This window comes from Prunus persica, chromosome G2 (assembly GCF_000346465.2).
Source record: "Prunus persica cultivar Lovell chromosome G2, Prunus_persica_NCBIv2, whole genome shotgun sequence".
Classification (NCBI taxonomy): Eukaryota; Viridiplantae; Streptophyta; class Magnoliopsida; order Rosales; family Rosaceae; genus Prunus; species Prunus persica.
Genome location: NC_034010.1, coordinates 15,386,776 through 15,394,174, shown reverse-complemented (window position 1 = coordinate 15,394,174; position 7,399 = coordinate 15,386,776). Strand labels below are relative to the sequence as shown.

General features: G+C 35.9%; 1 pseudogene; it reads left to right on the top strand.

Annotated features, from left to right (window-relative positions):
- Positions 1,100-3,392, top strand: LOC18787686 (annotated as a pseudogene).

Here is a 7,399-nt window from a genome sequence, read left to right as displayed (position 1 = left end):
ACCTCTAGGTCTTGTTTGGTTCACGGAATGAATTTGAGGGGAAATTATTTCCCATGTCATTTCCCAAGGGATGGAAAATGGAAGATTCATTTCCCATGTTTAGTAATAATGGGAAAATAACTAAGAGATATCACTTTATTTCCTTTCCCATGTTTGTTTTGAGTAGGAATGGAAAACAAAGTTTGTATAAATTTTCAATTATACTCATATTAAATCAAATAAAAAAAAATGCACTTAATGATTTATTGTAATTCTAAATTGTTAATGAGGACACGGTTCATATCCAGATCTAAACCCAACCTTCCTCCTCCTTACGTCAATCTTCCTTATTGGGTATTTGATTTTGCTATGTGGGTTGGGTTCGTTGTTTCTTGTTATGGAGGAAAATGGTGTTTGGACTTTGATGTTATTTCAAAGGAAAAAAAAGAAGATTGAAGAGAGAAAAAATGAAAGTCATGGAAGAAGAAGAAGATGTCGTTAGAGAGGATGTTGATGCTTTTAGGAAGATGTGAAAACATAAATGAGGAGAGAGAAAATTTAATAGCAAAGTTAATTAAATTAAATTATAATTAAAAAATTAGTTTGTTTAATCTCGGCCATTTATTGTAGTCTAATCTCGGATGTTGATGCTTCTGTTGAGGGATCTTTAAAATAAATTATTTGAGGGACGCCCTTTAGGGTACTCTACATTTTTTTTTTCCTAATGATCCAAACCATTCATTTTTTAGGTCTTCATTCATAGATCATCCATATAAAAATTAGACAAATCGGAAACCATTTCAACATCCAATTGTGTTCTACAAAATCAATGATCATGGTGCTTCAAAAAAGTACTAAAATTTCAATAACTCAATTGAGTGGTCAAATGATATCGGATTCAAGTGATTTTTTGTAGAAATGATCTTTGAATTAGTATCTACAAAATAGAGAATTTGAATTTTTGAAATATAACATAGAGTGGGCCCTACAAGGGTGTCTCTCAAATAAGCTTATTTGAGGAATCCCTGAATTAAAGCTATATATATATATATATATATATATATATATATATACAAACCTGTGAGCAACGACACATACACAAAGCCACGTTGCTAACTTAATGGCTCATGGCTTCCTTCTCTTCCTCTTATTCTCTTACATTATATCTATAAATATTCATGCCTGCAACCAAATTGAACGCTGCTCCCTCCTGTCCTTTGCCACCACTCTCTCTTCTCCTCCTTTAAATTGGAAATCACTTGATTGCTGTCACTGGAAGGGCATCACTTGTGATCAAGATGATTGGGTCACCCATTTGCTCTTACCTTCCAAAGGGCTTAAAGGAGGTATCTCTCCCTCTTCACTTAGAAATCTCACACATCTCACCCACTTGAACCTTTCCCACAACTCACTATATGGTTCACTTGAGACTCAATTCTTGTTGTCTTTGAATCGTCTTGAAATCCTTGATTTGAGCTACAACCTTCTTTATGGGGAGCTACCACTTTTTCTACCATCCAGCAAAATTCGGATAGTCGATTTGTCGAGCAATCACTTCTTTGGTGCAATTCCATCTTCATTCTTCCAACAAGCAAGCAACTTGATTAGTTTCAATGTCAGCAACAATACCTTCACAGGGTATGTCCCATCCTCTATTTGTCTCCATTATTCTCCCTTTATTAGGCTATTGGACTTTTCTTCCAATCAATTCAGTGGCAACCTTGCTCTTGGACTAGGGGAGTGTTCTACACTGCAGGTTTTTCGTGCTGGTCACAATAACCTTTCAGGGTTACTTCCAGAAGATATCTATAATGCTACCAAACTTGAAGAAATTGCATTATCTATCAATTCACTACGTGGAGCCATTAGTGATAAAATTGTCAACCTCACCAACCTTAAAATCCTTGACCTCAGCCTTAATCAATTGAGCAGCGAGCTTCCTCTAAATTTGGGGAAGCTCTCCAAGTTGAAATTTTTGACTGTTGATTTCAACAATTTAGAAGGTACTATTCCCACATCTTTGATGAATTGCACAAACCTTGTAGAACTATGTTTGGGAATCAACAACTTTGAAGGAGATATCTCCATGCTTAATTTCTCCAGACTTAGTCAACTTACAAAACTTGACCTGAGGTACAATAACTTTACTGGTATGTTTCCAGTAAGTCTTTACTCATGTAGGTACCTAAAAGCCATTGCATTGACTAGAAATCATCTAGAGGGACAAATACAAATTGAGATTCTTTCATTGAAATCCTTGTCCTTCCTCACCCTTGGTTACAACCAATTCACCAACCTCACAGGCACAATGAAGATATTGATGAGTTGCAAGAGCCTTCACACACTCTCGCTTGTTGGTTCCTTTGTGGGTGAGGGAATGCCATTTGATGATGGCATGGTTGATTTTGACGGATTCCAAAATCTTCGGGCATTGAATATGGCTGGTACTAACCTCACTGGTGAAATACCTGTGTGGTTATCAAAGCTCAAGAATCTAGAGATCTTGATTCTAGCTCATAATCAAATCACCGGGCCAATTCCAAGTTGGTTGGGGAATCTTCCTAGACTGTTTTTTATCAACTTGTCAAATAACCGAATTTCAGGTGAATTTCCAAAGCAACTTTGTAGACTACCAAGGTTGGTTTACGAACCTATTGCATCTCAAGTAGACCGATATGAATTTGAATTGACTGTCTTCGGCAGCGTAACTACAAATATAAATTTTCAACCGTATAAATTGTCCTTTTTCCCAGCAACGATAGACTTATCTAACAATAACATTGTTGGTGATATACCTACTGAGATCGGACAATTGCACCTTCTCTACCAGTTGGCTCTTTACTCCAACAACTTCTCTGGTGTCATTCCAGACCAAATATCTAACCTACAAAATTTAGAAGTTTTGGATCTCTCTATGAATCATTTTTCTGGAAGAATTCCATCATCATTGGCGAGCCTTACTTTCTTGAGAAAATTTAATGTCTCGTACAATAATCTTGGAGGACCAATTCCAACAAGTACTCAGATCCAAACCTTCAACACTTCTGCTTTTGAGGGGAATCTAAAACTTTGTGGTGCCCCACTTCCAAATAAGTGCGGATCAAATAGGGGCATTGATGAAGATGACACAAACAACAAAGACTTGGACAATGAACCTCATCAACTTCCATGGTTTTATATTTTCACTGCGTTGGGGTTCATAGTGGGATTTTGGGGGAGTGTGTGGTTCTTTAGTTGTTAACAAGACATGGAGATATGTATATTTTTTATTCATCGATAATGTACAAGATATGTTATATGTAATGGTAACAATGCGCATCAACACGATGAAAAGAAGACTTAAAGACTAGACATATATTATTGTAGTTTTTATTTTACATTTTTTGTTTGCTTTTCTTTTTTTCACTACTACAAAAAGTGAAAAAGACGACCAGAAAACAACGACGGTCTAAGTGAAAACCGTCGTGGTTTATAAAAAGACGACGGTTCTAAAAACACCGTCGTGTAATACAACCTTAGACAACTAAAAAATGGAGTTTCAAATGGCTGTTCAAAAACAACGACGTACATAATTAAACAACCGACGTCTATTTGAAACAGATTTCCTCAGTGTAAAATCAATGCCAACAAAGAACGGCAGAAGTTATGAATCGACCGACGTAGAAAGTAAAGACGACGATTTCAATAAAAACTGCCGTTTTTACTCATAAAATAACACGACGAGGTTTTCGTATAAGACGCCGTATAATTACAAACAAATCCACGGCTTTAAAATACAAAATATCGCCGTATTAAATTAATTTACAACGACGGAAAATATAAATATATCGACGTCATTCTCGTATAGTTCTACTACGTTATCTTTAAATCGTACAATAAAATTTATCGTCGTATTTATTCATTTTATACGTCGTACCTTTAATTTTAACGGTCGTCTTAATAAGAATTTTTGTTAACAATTTTTTTCTTTGATTTTCTTATCCTACGTCGGTAGATCTACTTAATGACAAGAATTGAAATAACCACGACGGTTTATATAGAACACCGCCGACATAATCAGTTTTGTCTGAGATCCCAAGGGTTACGAAATCTTACCAGATGGAACTCTGTTCCACATCATAATCTTAACAGATGACACAGATTTGCAAATATTGCGTCGTGTTAGTTTACAAATTCTAGAACATTAATTTCCCTCATTTTAAATTTCCTCGGGAAAGAAAAATCTATTTATCACGCTTTGGAATTGAAAACTAAAACTGAAAGAATACGGGAAAAAAAACTCCATTTATAATTTAAAATTAAAATCCACGTCGGTTGTAGTACACTTAACGACGTTTAACAAAATAATCTACGTCGGTAATTATAAATCTACCGCCATCGTAACTTAATATAGACGACGAGAAAAGACGACGGTAGAACAGAAAACCGCCGTTGTTTCAGTTTCTTTAACATATCTTTCTGCAGGACTTGTGTAGTTCAAAGCATTGACAATGTCTTCATCATATCTCCCAGAAACTACTGATTCAATTGCTCATGCTTTAGAGGCCATCTGAAGCCATTTCTATTCTTTATCGCATTCTTGAAACCCATCTTCTTCTTCTGAAGCTCTACGGATAAAGGAAGAGGCTATCACAATAAATCCGACGGATCTTCTTAGGCAAGAAAATCAAGCAGAGGATCAGGCACATCTGATCTTCAGATTTCCCTGAGAAGCGAACTTTCCTTCGACAGCGAGTGGAGGCCAGGCTTGCATCTCTTTTGATGGAAAGCAAGGAGTATTCAGAAGCACTAAGTGTCCTATCAGGCTTGATCAAGGAAGTGAGAAGGCTAGTTGACAAGCTTCTTCTTGTGGACATATATTTGATGCGAGTAAGCTCAATTTCTCTTTGAGAAAACATCCAAATTATTATCTTTGAGACATGAGAGACTGAGAGAGGAAGAACTTGGAACCTTAAATGTAAACCGAAAATGAATGAAAGCGACAAATTTATAGAATAAATTTTTAAAACCAACGGCGGTCCTTACAAACAAACCGCCGTTTAAATTGTAAAATCAACGTCGGTATGATCGACGTATATTACAGAAATCCACGTCGGTAAATTAATAAAAACGACGTGTTAAATAATATACCATGACGCGAGTTATTACTTATGTACTTTAATTTTTGAGTTTACTACGACGGTACCTACAAACTACTGTCGTATTTATTTACCACGTCCGAAGTTAAATGTACCGTCGTATTTTGTAATTTATACGTCGTATTTTGTAATTTATACGTCGTAGTTATATGTAACCGCCATATTATTTTTTTGAAATGGTTTTATATGTAAGCAACTTTTCGTCTACTTGACTTACACATTTGTTGTTTTTATATTCTTATTTTATTTAAATCTGTCATCCAAAAAAGAAACTTTACATATTGCAGAATATTAATTTCCTTCGTTTTAAATTTCCTCCGGAAAAAAAACTCTATTTATAACGCACTGTAATTGAAAAATAAACTGAAAGGTCACGGGAAAAAAAATTCTATTCATAATTTAAAAATTAAAATCCACGTCGGTTATATTAAACCTAACGACGTTAAATGAAATGATTCCACGTCGAATGAAAAATATTGCGTCGTTTTAGTTAAAAACGACGTAGTTAAATGTAACCGCCGTATTATTTTTTTGAAATGGTTTTATATGTAAGCAACTTTTCGACTTACACATGCACTGTTTCCAAACCCGATTAAAAATTTCAATCTCCCAGAGAAACCTTTTCGTCTTTTTTCCTTGTCAGAGCATTGTCAGAGTTTCTCATCGTCTTCCTCTCGTCTTCTTCGTCGTCTCTGAACTTAAACATCGATCATCTTCCTCTTGCTTTCATTGCACGCAAAAGGTAAGCTTTCATTTTCACTATTTTGGTTACTGTTTTGCATGCTCATACGTTTTTTGTTTGAAAAATCTTTTTACCTTTTTTCTGGCCAAAATCATTTTACTTCTTTCCAAGTTTGATAAAATATACAGACAAAGAGAGAAAGTTTCCAACTTTGAAGACAACTACATCAACTAAATAAGACGACGGTAGACCACGACGGTTCGTCAGTTGTTCTAGCGTCGTCTGAAAATTGACAACTTTGAAGACAACTACATCAACTAAATAAGACGACGGTAGACCACGACGGTTCGTCAGTTGTTCTAGCGTCGTCTGAAAATTGACAAAGTTGTTTTTAAAATAATAGTCTTTTTTTATATGCTTGTTTAACGATAAAATATAAATAATAGTTTACCACGACGGTGTATTACTATTGACGTCGTGTGAACATAAAAAGAAACTAGGGTTGGTATCTAATATAGACGATAAAATATAAATAATAGTTTACCACGACGGTGTATTACTATTGACGTCGTGTGAACATATATACCACGACGTTATATAAATAATGGTTTTAAACATTTATTACGTCTGAGATTATTTCATTGCGTCGTCTAAAATCATATCATACGTCGTATTTTTTTAATACCGTCGTTTGTGTTCTTAATGTTTTCCTGAAATATTTTCACTTGCAGTTTTGTCTGTTAAAATGGTTTCTCAACAACAAACTAAGGATTCTGGCTCCAAGAAGCTTGGAATGGTAGCTCCTCAAGATAAGTCTTCGAAGGAGATGAAGTCTTCGAAGAAGATGAAGTTTGCTTCATCATCTGCTGAGACAGAACAAACCAGCCAGACAACAATCTCAGATGATTCAAAGACTGGTCGAGGTATGAGCACAATGCCTCGTGTTGTGAAGAGAAAGCTTCAGAAACTGAGGCCAATTGTTGAGTACAATAAAAGGGGGAAAGGTGTTGGCCAAGCACATATTGAGATGCAGTCGTATATTGGTGTGTTGGCACGCTCCAGGATCCCACTTGTGGACAAGAAATGGTCCCAAATCCCCAAGGATATAAAGGAGCAGATTTGGGAAGCAGTTGACATGGCTTTTGTCGTAGGCCAAGGGGGCAAGACCTCTGTTTTAGCTTCTGCTTCCAAAAAATGGAAGGATTTCAAGTCTACACTAACGAGGCATTATATCCTTCCATACACCAATGACAGGGAGAAATTAAGCCAACCCCCTGAAACATATAAATTCATAGAGAAAGCACAATGGGATGCCTTTGTAGCTTCAAGGCTATCCAAAGATTTTCAGTCTGTGCATTCTCAACATTCACAGATTAGGGAAAAACTCGAGTACAATCATCGATTGTCTCGAAAAGGATATGCTGGATTGGAGGATCAATTGGAGGAAACCATGCCTGGGGTAGAAATTGATCGATCTACCTTATGGAAGAGAGCTAGACAGGACAAACATGGTAACATCCCTGATCCAAAGGTGGCAGAGAAAGCAAAATTAATTGTAAGCCTACTATCACTCTGTTTTAAATTTTTATTAAACTGTGAA